Source organism: Triticum aestivum, chromosome 3D (genome assembly GCF_018294505.1).
Source record: "Triticum aestivum cultivar Chinese Spring chromosome 3D, IWGSC CS RefSeq v2.1, whole genome shotgun sequence".
NCBI classification, from domain to species: domain Eukaryota; kingdom Viridiplantae; phylum Streptophyta; class Magnoliopsida; order Poales; family Poaceae; genus Triticum; species Triticum aestivum.
Window position 1 is genome coordinate 223,596,176 of NC_057802.1, and position 13,478 is coordinate 223,609,653.

Consider the following 13,478-nt stretch of genomic DNA (forward strand, 5'->3'; position numbering starts at 1 on the left):
TCAGCGGAGGCATGGACGGCGAGCTCGAGTACGGCGAGGAGGAGCCGGACGAGGAGGATGAGGAGGAGGAGGATGAGGAACCGGCGACTGTTCCGGCTAGGAGGCGCAACAAGAAGAAGCAGGCGGCCAGGACCGGCGAGCCGCACATCAAGTGGGCGTCCAAGGAGCAGGAATGCCTCGCCGAAGCATGGAAAGTCGTCTACCTCGACCCGACCACCGACACGAATCAGAGCATCGAGACGTACTGGGAGCGCATCAAGGCCGAGTTCGACGAGCGCAAGCTCGTCGACCCCTTCAAAGGCGTCTACATGCAGCGCGGGTCGAAGGGAATGGCGAACCATTGGGGGCTCATCCAGGCGGCGTGCAACAAGTGGCATGGGATCGTCGAGGAGATCGCGGCTCGCCCGGAGAGCGGCGCCAACATTGAGGATCAGGTATGGTACGCCGGTCTCCCGCTTCACTTCGCCGTGTGCGCCCGCCAACTGTTTGTTCCTCGGCGCAGCTGCTGCGCATGTTCGCCATGTACCGCCAGGACAACAACGACCAAGAATTCAAGTACCTCCACGTCTTCAAGCGGATCGACAAGTGCGAGAAGTGGGCGGAAGTCCGGCGCACCCTCGCCAAGGCCAAGGAGACCTACAAGCCGGACACACCGATGCCGGGCGCGTCAGAAGGGTGGCCGGACGGCAACAAAGGGGCCAAGAAGGGGAAACACTCCGACGCGGCGACCACGCGAGTGCAGGAGTCCATCGAGCATTGCCTCGCCGACGCACAGGCCCGGGCCGCCCTGCATGCAGAGAAGACCGAGGCGCAGTGGTCGGCAGTGATGACGAACAGCGCCGTTAAGCTCGACCTGCTCCGGACCAACGTCGCCGCGAAGAAGAGAAACACCGACCTGGCTTTTCTGATGGGCGGGGCGGACATGCTCCAGAGCAACGAAGAGAAGCTCAAGGCGTGGTACATGGCGGAGCGCGGCCTCATCCTGAATCAGCTGCCGCCAACTCCCACGCCCACGCAGACGCCGCCGCCAAGCCCGAGCGATGATCCCTCCACGACGCCCAGCCGCGCCGATGCCGCCCAGCACAGAAGCAGCTCCGACACTGCCAAACCCGCGCATGCCGACTCCGTCGAAGCCGGAGGCCGACCCCGCCAAGTGATGCACGTGTCCAGACTTGTGGCGTTCTTTTTTTTACGCCGAACTATTTATTATCCGATCGCCAAACTGTGGCCTACGATCGCCGGACTATGGCCTATGATCGCCGGACTTGTGGTGTCTTTTGTGATGAGCGGGAAGGACCAAGTTTAAAATTGCCGCGTCCTGGGGGCGGCGCCTAGGGGCGTGACTCAAAGCTAGGTCGTCCCAGGGGCCAATCTAGCACCGGTTCACCCCCAGGCCGCTCTTTTTAGACGCCTGGGGGGCCGAACGGCTGAAGATGCTCTAAAGACTCCTTAGTCCAAATCTGAGGATCAGCCGCCGCCCATCAAATCCATCACCCTCCACCTCGCAGCCACTCACAGGCCAGTCGCCACTCCTCCACCTCGTCTTCACGAGCGCCCGAGGAGAGGAGCTCCTCGAGCACTCGCGCCCGCCGCCGGCAAGACCACGGCCAGGCCGTGCCTTCTTCCTTCCCCTTTCTTTTCCCCTTTCTCACGCCGTCTCTCCCCCCCTCTCTTTTCCTATAGGAGCTCCCCGCGCGCCATGGAGTTTGCACCGGACCTTGCCATGGCTGCCCGCACGAGCATCCTCTTCGTCGTTCGGCGCCTCCGTCCGCCTCAGATCCGACCGGGAGACGAGCGGACCCGGCCACCCTAGCCATCCCACACCTGAGCCGCCATGCCTCTTCGTCAGCCACAGCAAGTCTCGGCCTCCTCTGATTCTCCTCGTGCACGAGATGCAGCGCGCCGAGCCACAGCGCCTCCACCACCTCGTCTGGCCTCCTCGGCTCCTCCCGTGCACCCCTCCTTCGCCCGCCGTGCCTCGTCGGACCGGCCGCCGCCGGTGAGCCGCACCTCTCCCTCTCCATCTCTCCCTTCTACTCTGTTGTCTCCTTCCGTTTCTCCTTCCCCGTGCTCACCTCGCTCTCCCATCATCGTTTGCCTGCAGGGAATGAGGAGCACATCGCCCCAACGCATGGACGCCGCCCTTCAGAACTAATCTTCGACTAGTCCGAGCACCGGATCCGCGCCGCTCCGCCGCCTCGTCTCCGGCCCTTGCCCACTGGAGCTGCGCCTCCCTGTGCAGCCCCGCCGCCGCGCCTCTGCTTCGTTCGAGCAGAGAGGAGACGACCGCTGCTGTCCCGCATTAACTGCCTCCACATCGACCGAGCGGCCTCCCCTGCTCGCATGGGCTGCGCGCCCCTCTCCAAGGCCTCAAAGGCCCCATGTGAGCAGTTCCCCCGCCCCCCCGGCCAGATCTCAGTTTCGGCCCGATGTGTTTTTTTTCCTGCTGCGATTTTAGACATTATCTAGAGAATGTCGGTTTTATAGAAAACCCCTTCCATGTTCATGCATTAATACCTCATTAACCGTGCATCATATTGATACAGGTGGGGTGTCTCGATCTTTCGATGAGATGATAACTATTGATTTGGTTGAGTCGACTTTGACGATCCGACTACAAATGTGCACGACGTTGCGTCTTAGCAATCGATAAACCAATCTTCTGAGGTTACTTACGATGCCGGAAGCACGATCAGCCTGGTCACAAAGGTCTATTCCTGCATGCAATCGAAGAACAAGCAAAAATATGGTAAAGCAATCTGAATATTGCGAATATATACGAAGTGTTGATAAAAGTGGGGATCCGGAAGCGGTTTTGGTCTGGTCGTTGGTCACAAACGAAGTACACGAAGTTGCAATGGCTAACTTTTAACTAAACAATTCCCAAATCTAAACGGTGCCTTATGGCATGTATTTATAGGGGAAAAGAGAGGGAATTTCATCCACTCTTGGCAAGGTGGGTCTAAAACACCTCCTAAGTCGTTTCCCCTACAATATGGATTCTACAGACAGCCTAATAAGAGGTATTTCGAAGTTACATGGGCCTGGCCCAAAAATAAGGTGGCGCAACACCTATAATAAGCTATGGACGAATTTTATGAACGGACATCTTGTATATTTCATCCATCTTCTTGTATGTCCTCATGGTGTCTTCAAAGTGCGGAAATCTTCACTGGAAATTCCGTTCTTGTCCCCTTCGCGTGTGTCATCATCTCCATGCTTGGTCATGCTCCAATGTTCATCCTTCTTGTCCATGCTAGGCCCTTCAATTGTAATCAACACAAATTTATCCAAGTTAGGCAGCAACACATTCTCATGAATATTAGAAACATTACCAAGAAACAAAAGTACCTGATAATTTAACTGGCATGCACGACATCTAGTAATTGGTCCAATAGGTATAATAGTAGGGGTTGTGGGTGTAACTATGGTAGCCATGTCCTCATCATCCTCCCTTTCTTGAAAACAAAGCCGTCCTCGGCGTCGCTTAATTTGAAATGTGGCTAACAAAAGAGACAAGGTGTACACGTTGTATATGTATATGTCGTCCATTTTTACTGATCTCAGTTGTGGCACATGTGACACAGTTATACAAGAGCACCCTTGAAAAGTCATGAAATATAAAGCCAATATATTATCACAAGAAGTCAAAGGCATGAAAATATTGCAAGTCAGTTTGCACATATAAGTGAAGCTCGTATTCATATCACAAGATTGACAATGCTTATCATTAAACCAACCCAACATTGGTGAACCATCACCAAGATCAGACGTCATATCAAAATGATTAAACATTGGCATAATTATTTTCAAATGTATTTGATCCAAATCTGATTTATTCCCCGATTCACATGGTTCTTTCGCATCAATAGTTAATTCAATGGGTTCACTCAAAATTGTTTGATCACATGGCAAAGTCAAATCATTAACATAGTCCTCTAAAATAGCTGGTGGGATCAAAGTAGTGGGTAGCTCATCGCATGGTGCATTTAAAGTGACACGGCATTCATCATACTCATGTGGAGGTGGAAGATCGGTACCTTTGCCATTACCTCTTATCATCAACTCAGGTGATGTAAGCACTCTCGAAGATGACGTGTCACATGATGGAGGTGATGTTGTCCTCACAACAACGGATGTGGCTGTCATAGTACGCCTAGTAGTTGAAGGAACAACCGTATCATCTCTTTGAATGTGCACCTTACGCTTATTCTCCTTGTGGACAACACGTCGTTTTATTTCCTGTTCGGCATTGCAAGCAAGACGAAACAAATGGTTCATAGGATAACACTCTTCATGAATTAGTATCTCCTGAATATCACGGTTTAATCCTCCCCAAAATCTATCCATAAAATCATCTTCACTTTCCTCTAAAAAGGAGTGCAACAAGGTAGTTCGTAAATCATCATAATATTTTTTTATAGTGTCACTACCTTGTTTAAAATGTTGTAGTTTTGTAATGATGCCACGAGTATAGTAAACATCGACAAATCTATCTCTCATGACAAGTTTTAAATCATCCCAAGTAGTAGGTACATAATCAGGGTATAACTGACAATGTTCACTCCACCAAACAGTAGCAAAACCAGTGAATGTACCCACTGCGACCTTAACTTTTTTTCATTTCAGAAAATTTATGGGAAGCAAAAATAGCATTTATTTTGAATTCTCTTTCAATATATAAATTGGGCTTAAAACGACCATTAAAAGGTGGCATGGAAATAAAAACCTGATTGTGCGCATTCTGATGTCTTTGCACATCTTGTGACGGTGGTTGTATTTTCGGAGGTGGTGGCACGTCTCCCATGGTCGATGAAGCCCATGAATTAACTCTAGATCCTGTCATGATCAGTAGAAAAAGAAACAAAATTGAAAAATAATGTTCCTATGAACTATTGGGAGCTGGTGGTAAAACGCTCACAGTATAGCAAAAATATCAAAGTCTTACAAGTTCTTACCATGCAGCAGGTGGTGACCGGCAACCAGCGGTGTCAAATAACTCCAAGAGTTGGGTAAAGCGATTGCCAGGTGAACATATGTATGCACGATGTAGAAATATGTGGAGCTGGGTTGGCTTTATATATGTGGGAAAAATGCTACAATCACGTTAATTAATGCAAGCTGAAAATTCGTTCAAAGTGGTCGAGTGCTGGTCCTAGGCTAGACTGTACTAGAGACGCGAGCCTAAGACACAGACGAAAGCACCACGCTCCAGACAGCAACAGACAAAAGATGTATTATGCTCTGCAAAGTTAAAACCGGGGATAGCGTGTGTGTCGAGAGAAAATATGCAATAAGACAAGTGTGTGCCACAGCTGATGGAAGTCTCTAGCATGTGTCACACAACTACTCCAGCTTACTCACAACCTAGAATTTCGTGTAGGCACAGAACAATTGATGAGGTAAGTCGGCTGCAAAGCCGTACGTGACAGCACTGAAGAGAAATAAGAAAGATTGAAGTGAATGGAGTAGTTTTACTGATGTTACTTTTCAGCCTTATATACCATCTGAATAGGCGTGTTACAATGTCAGTTACATTGATTGTGCCTGTTTAAACAGGTATGATGTCCCTTCGCCATAGACAACGTATGGACAAAGCCTATAGGAACTCCTAACTGCTATGTTAGCCTAGAAATGACGCTATCATCTAACTAATAATATTTCCTAACACTCCCCCTTGGACAACGCTGTAGTTTAAACTTCATTATCTTCAGAATCTTCATATATCTTCGAGTGTCAGAAAATCCTTGTTTGATCTTGCATAGTCTCATATCCTTCTAAATCTTGTGAAAAATATAAAAAGAAAATATAGGAATTTGATATACCGTAGGTATAGTAATTGTCTCAATAGAACCCATATGAGAAACCAATATTGGAAAACTCATAAGGAAAGAGTACATTATATCATTATCGGATGATAATTAATAAGTTTAGTTCTAGGAGTTTTCTGCCCCTGAACTTTGCAAAATCTCAACTTGCAATAATGTTCTATATATAAATTGTGTGTATTTGAGCAATACATGTGGTATTATCTTGATAGATAATGGAAGATCATTCTATTAAATCTTAACTACATAATATCCGTCTTGATATGATTGTCAGCACTTTTCATGTGTTATATAGACTTTGATGATAAAATCATCAACATATACATAGGTCATGTAAAATCCAGGGAGGGATTTTGTTAATAACTACATGTAAGTAATCTTTATCTGAGTATCATTTTGAATAAGGAACTCTCATAGTCAATTGTAACACACAATTTTTGACTCTTTTAAGTCATGAAGTGACTTTTGATGCTTTACACAATATATGTTGCGATTGGTTTTGGATTCCGATTTTATGTCTTTTAGGGACATTTATGTATATATCTGAATTGAGTGATCCATATGAGTATGTAATCACCGCGTCTATCAACTGCGGGGATAGTTTATTTGTAATTGCCAATAATATTAATATCGAAACTTAATTCCACTTATACCAAGAGGGTATTTTACATTATAATTAATGTTGGGACTCTGCGTGAACCCTTGTGCTACAAGCCTCACTTTTTCGCCACCTCATTGTTTTCGTTATGAACGAAAAATCATTTGTCTTCCAGCAGGAAAGATACTTATGAGGAGAATGTATTACTGTGGTAAATACCTCTCTTTTGTTGAACGAGTGCTATTCTTATTTAATTGCCACCTTCTAGTTGAACCAATATATGAGTGCATGAGGCACTCTGCCATGGACTTTGGTTCAGGGCCCTAAAGGTTTTAGCAATTTAAGAATAAATATTTGTCGACAAATGTAGTCTTTTTGTTATATGATTCTGTTGAATCAGTGGAATGTGTGGAAATAATATTACGTCTTTTAACTCTTCTTGATTTCCCATAACAATGGAGTCAATGTGTTTCGATGTCCCAACACTTTAAATTGTGTGCATGTTTATGTTGGGTTTGAATGATGAGCATCCGTTATGTGTTATTCAACTTGAGGTTGAACTACATTTACTAGTTGAGGATATAATTTCCTTTATTTCCGCGGATGCATATGTGAACTCATTTCTCATGTGACCATGTTTCTCTTTATTTCGATGCGCGACTTGAAAGCTATGATTTTTTATAAATTTAAAACCACAAATTAAATGCACAACAGAATAAAGCACATGCACTCTATATCTAGGAGATAACTATTTTGAACATTTAGTACGTAATGAAGAAAAGGACCAGATGAAAAAAATCTAATTAAAATCGAATCTTCATTTAGTCCATAACTGTTTCAAACTATTTTGGCCGACTGCTTCGGAACGCCAGGAAGCATCCGGCCGCTGTATAGACCCATCCGTTTTTCTTTTCGAAAACACTAATGTCCACACGTGTGGGCGTTAGCCAACTCAACCACACGCCTTCAACGCCGTTGAACAGTTTCTGCACGAATCTTGGCACGTTTTGGCTGATTTTGTGTGCCATGTAGGACAAGTCGCGTGTGTGGTGTGTGAGAGTGTTCGCCCACACGCCGGTTGCCCCCCGCGGTCAACGGTTGCCACTCGGAGGCGTGCGGTGGAACTGCTCTCCACCCGCACGCCACGCCCGAACTGCGGTTGCCGGTAACCACGTCGCGCACTTCGCCCCCCTCCCATCACGATTCCATTTATTCTCCCCTTCATTACTCACCCAACCCACCCCGTAGTTCATTCGATTGGAAGAGAAGGCGAGAGGAGAAGGCGACGGCGGAGGCGGAAGAGTCGACGGCATTCGCGGCCGTCGGTGGGACTCGCCGGACCGGAGCGTATTCGTCGGAGTGCGTGCAGAGTGAAGGTAATGCTCCTTCCCACGCTCACATTCCTTCCCTGCATTCTCCCCTCTCCTCTGTGTTCAATGTTCCGCTCGAGATTCAGGCGGATTCGCGATGCTCCGGCATTCCCGCCGGCGGCGGAGTCCTGTGCTGGTCGTTTTCGGTGGCATTGCACAGTTTGGCCGCCGCCGCGGCGGCTGTCATGCCGGTGTGGCTCGGCCTGTCCGCAGCCACATCCTGGTTCTGCCTTGGGATTGAGCCGGCATTTTTCTAGCCATTAGTTATGTATTTGTCTCGAAATGCTATTTGCGATCAGTGCAGGAAGTTTTTTGTTGATGAATTTCAGGTTATGATAGTTGCCAATGAACCCTAGATCTAGGTAGTTGTATTTCGAAGTGCAGTATGAAGGTAGACATGATAGTTTCAGTTACTATCTGCACTGGATGGCAACTAATTCCCTGATCAACTGTGTCAGTTGCCACAAATATGTTTTCCATGTGGCAACTATTTTAGTGCACACACTATGGTTGTTGCCATGCTGTAGGCATGACAAAGTGTAGTAAATAGGTAGTCATGGCAGTTTCAGCAACTATGTGCACTGGATGGCAACTAATTTCCTGATCAAATTTGCCAGTTGCCACACAGTATGATTTCCATGCGGCAAGTATTTCTGTTAACACACTAAGTCTGTTGCCATGTTATAGGCAGGATAATGTGGCAAATTCACTGTACAATAGACTCAATTTTGTGTTTTGCCATGCCGACTTGTGATATCTGAACATATTTGGCCGTATTACATGGCAACTCATTTTTTATATGAGGTCAGTGTGTGAGTTGCCACATTATAGGTTGTTTAGTAGATGTTTTCAACACTTTTTGAATTGTCTTGCATTTTAACATGGCAATTTCAACCTAGTACATTTGCCTTTGAATATATGACAACTATGTGCACTATATGGCAACTAATTTCCTGATCAAATGTGTCAGTTGCCACAAGTATGATTTCCATGTGGCAAGTATTTCTGTTAAGACACTATGGCTGTTGCCATGATGTAGGCAGGATAATGTGGCAAATTCAATGTACCATAGACTCAATTTTGTGTTTTGCCATGCTAACTTGTGATATCTGAACATATTTGGCCGTACTACATGGCAACTCATTTTTAATATGAGGTCAGTGTGTGAGTTGCCACTTTCAGTTGAGCACATGTGGCAAGTAAATTCTCTTAGGTGGCAAATGCTTACTTCATACTTTCATTTTCACCCTGACATTTTCCTGTGTTCTTACCTTAGCAGAATGGCTCGCGGTGATCATCAAGACGATGATGATGATTTCATGGATTTACCGTAGCAGAATCGCACAACTAGACGGACAACAGACGGAGATGAGGTAACTGTCCACCCCCCTTCCCCCATATTTTTTGAATGTCATGTTGAGTTTGCAATCGTCTGATAGGGACTAAATTTTCATGATAGTGAAACATGGCAAAAAATGATCATTTCTCTGTTTTGCAGAAGAAGAAACGTAATCGCAACAGGGCTTCACATGAACGCCTGACTATATTGACCGAGGGATTTACCAACGACCAGAAGGGAGCTACTCCTGAGCTGGGGATGTCGGCTCTGATGGATGTTCGGTGCAAGAATCTAGTGAACCCTGTATGCGACTGGCTCGGTGAGATTTACGAGCCCGCCTCCAGGGAATTTGTGATTCTGGGACGTGGAAGACTGCCGTTAGACGAGGAATCCGTGTTCTGCACATTGGGTGTGCCCCGTGGAGAAATCGAAGTCCCGTATGAGGTCAATAATAAGATTGAGGAAACGTTGTTTGCCCGTTTGTTTCCTGGGATGACATCCATGCCGAACACGACCGTGCTTGCAAATTCGCTGGAGGGCATGAAAACCCATGGCGAAGTTTTTAAGATGAAGCTACTCATGTACCTGATCTCAGCTGTATTTGCGCCGACCACATCTCTTCGCCCAAGCAACAAATGCTTCCCCATCCTGGTGAATGCTCTATCTCTACTCCTTCATTTTTCCTTCAATCTTTTCACTCCTATGTCATCTGTAAGCTAGTCACTGCGAGTTTTTTGATGTTTTCCCATTTGATTTCGGATGCAGCAACTTCTTGTCCTGAAATTTGTGTCGTGCAGGCAAAACTGAAAGATGTGAAGAACATGAATTGGTGTAACTTCATCGCGGACTTCCTGCATGATGCATTCTCAAACAAGATGTACCAGAAGGGTTGTCGACTCCATTTAATGGTATTTTTGTACTACTCCTCTGCAAACACTCCTAGCTCCTTGAGCATGCATGGCAACCATGATGGTGACATTGTGGCAACTACCATCATAACAACATGGCAACTGCCAACATAACTAGATGGCAACTAACACATATAGATGGCAACTAACAGAAATACATGGCAACTCTTTACTTCTTCAAGCCCTCCAACTTGATGATTGAAGGAACATACGTTAGCTTCTTTTTTGCAAAATACCATGATGGCAACTGATATTTTTTTCTTTTTAAATTGTTGTACATCAGCTCATGTACGTCGATCGTCTTGATCTGTCCACTATGGACTTTACTGGGATAGGAGACCCGCCGCCTCCACACAAGTTTGCTGTGTCTACGTGGACTTAAGATGCTGTCAAGGCTGTGCTTGCCGCGGACAAGATAACTGATACGAAATATGGGAAACTGCAGGTTAGTTCTGGTTTCTTTCTTTGCACGGCATTCTTTCAATTTTGACGCTGCATAACATATGAAAAAATCCCCATACGGCAACCGTCTATGGCTAACAATAGATGACTACCTTGTTAGCCATGGCTGTCTGCGCATGGTATCCATGTCTTACGCCACATGGCAACTCTGCCATCCATTTTGAAACTTCTATCCTCTTCCACTTTTTTATTTTTATTTTGCAATACATGAACTGTTAGTTAGTGTCATTGTTTTCTCTCTTTACATGCTAGCTGTTTTTTTGGTTTTTTCTAGCTGATGGCCAAGCATGCTATAGACTACAGCGTGTTTGGTGGGCCTCAAAACTTTGGAAAGTGGATGGACGTGCACTCAGCTCCGTCTTGTCCTGTTGAGGTAATCAAGGATATATATCTATGGTTGTGTTTGGTTTATTTTGATCTTGTGCACGTGACTTTAATATGGTTGGTTACTCCTGCTTCTTGTTTCGTGCACAGGCGAGGGCACCTGTTGAGCATCTAATTGGTCAGTTTGCATCCGGAATGACCAGCTTGCTAGGGAAGTTGGTTGAGGGTTGGACGTCCCTTAATGGCTCTGACAGCGACGCGGTTGCGAGGCAGTTCACTCCATTTGTTGCAGAACGGACACATCGGCCAACTGGTTGCCGTGGTCGGTACGACTACAACAGCTCGCAGGAGCTTCCTGACACACAAGATGAACTAGATGGAGATGCTGCTCTCGACAAGGACGATGGCGATGACATGGAGAACGTGCAACATGACACCGACGATGATGAACATGTCAAAGTTCGTGCAGGTGGTAAGAAGGGCAAGTGTGTACCAGATGTCCCCTCACCAGAGAAAGTCAAACAACAGACAGCTGCGAGAGGCAAGGGGGTGTCGCCCTCAAAGTGGGGGAGGGATCCAGAGGATGTTGGGCAGGGCTCTCCTGTCAAGAGACCTAGGACCGATCCCTTAGCTGCTAGGAGGAGGCTCGACTTCTATTTTAGTGTTTTTTTTTGTCTCTCCTTTTTGAACAGACTGAGCCCTATTTCCATTTGTTTTTGCTAAGCGTGGCAACGATTTTCGTGCCTGACACTTGGCACCTTTTTTTGCCTCTTTCTTATATGTGCAGCGAGGCGATAGCTGGTGGACGAGCAGTTACAAAGAAACAAGCACCAACGCCAACCCGTGTTTCTGCTCGATTGAACAAGGGTGCCCCTATTGCTGGTGACTCGCCTTCCACTAGGTCATCTCCTCGTACGTCGACGTCCAACACCGGTGATCCTGTCGTGTTGCCAGATTTGAGGAAGACAGTCAAGAAGTACGTTATCCCTGTTCTTTTTCATTGCCATATTGATATATTTTTGCTTTTCAATGCAGCTGTTCAGCTTGCCACATGGGCTACTGCCATCAGTCCCACATTGCAACTGTTGTTTCTCCCATGCTCTATTTCTTTTTACTACATGGCAACTCCTACTTGTTTTTGCATGGCAACTTCTAACTAGGCAAAATGACAACTCTTATTCCAGCTACATGGCAACTACCAGCTTTTCCATCTGTTTGTGCACTCATCCACACCTAGTTTTGAAATGACAGTCCTGGCACATCACACATTTCTTACATTTTTTAAGATGTGTACCATGGCGACTGCAGCTTGTTCTGCATGACAACTGCTAACTAGGCCACATGGCAACTCTTATTCCACCTACATGGCAACTATCAGCTGTTCATCTAACAATGTTCGTGTTTTTTTTCAGGGTGAAGAAGACTACCACACGCGTGACCAAGCAGAACGCCAGAGACCCACTCGAACGCATACACTCAAAGCTGTCGATAGGTGGCAGCTCAGACATTCATGAGGCGCCAGTGGACAAACCTGCTGCTGCACCGTCCACTGTTCCCACTAGCTCTGATGCAAGCGGCCGACCATCTCCGCCAGTTGCAGATGTGCAGGCTACGACAGCAGGCATCCGTAATCTGGGAGTGACGAGTCGGTATCTACCAGGACTGTTGAAATATTGCCCACTCTGCTGGCAATGAAGGATGTTGTTGTGAGCCATGCCACCAGATCAACAAGTGTTGAAGTGGATGCCCCCGAGATCAACCTAAGCAAGGAAGATTCCCGCTCATCTGACATGGATTCCAAGCACATGGGCGGTGGCACTTCTGCGTCCACGAAAGAAGGGGCTGAGGCGACAGTTCATAATGATCTGCCATCCACAGGTGAGACTCTTGGCACAACAGCTCCAGCTTTTGGTGCTCCAGAGGTTGCTAAGGCAACCATTACGCGAGCTGGTCTTCCACCTAGGCGTCGTAGCCCTCGCAAGCAATCTGCAGACATACCCAACACGCCGGCTGTAGCTAGGAGCAGCAGAGATGACTCTGGTTATGTGCCTGCGTCCACACTATTCCCACCACCTGCCAGAAGCAATGTTATGGAGAGAACGGAACACCGGAGTACAACCGACCCAGGTGGCAAGCCAGGCACGACTGACGGAGGTGAACGTGCGGAGCAGACTGCGTCTTTACCCGCCGTGGATAACCCCAGCTTAAACCTGCGAACTTCTAAGCTCCCAGTCAACATCGGTGTCCCCTACAGCCCAAACAAGAAGATTTTCAAGAAAGCTGCGACTGATACTGGTGACAGCACACCCCGCTCTACGAATAAGACCGATGATTCTGCAGCGGCCAATGCAGAAATGTTTGTTGATCTTTCACCCTTGGATTCTGCCCAGCAAGTTGTTCGCGGTCCGGCCAGTAGGCAGGAGAGGCACCCAATGGCCTTCACCCCACCGAGCTTTAGCCTTGGCATCAGTTAAGATCAACCAGTGGTGCAAGACCCTACGCCAGTTGCCTCTGCTTTCCCGGCAGGCATGGCCCCAATGATGGTGCAGCCAATGGTTGAGGGCAAGAAGGCTGTGAAGTTCGCAGAGCCGATTGTGCAAGGTACATTTCTTATGCGTTTATCATTTTTGTGTATACATCTTTTTAGTC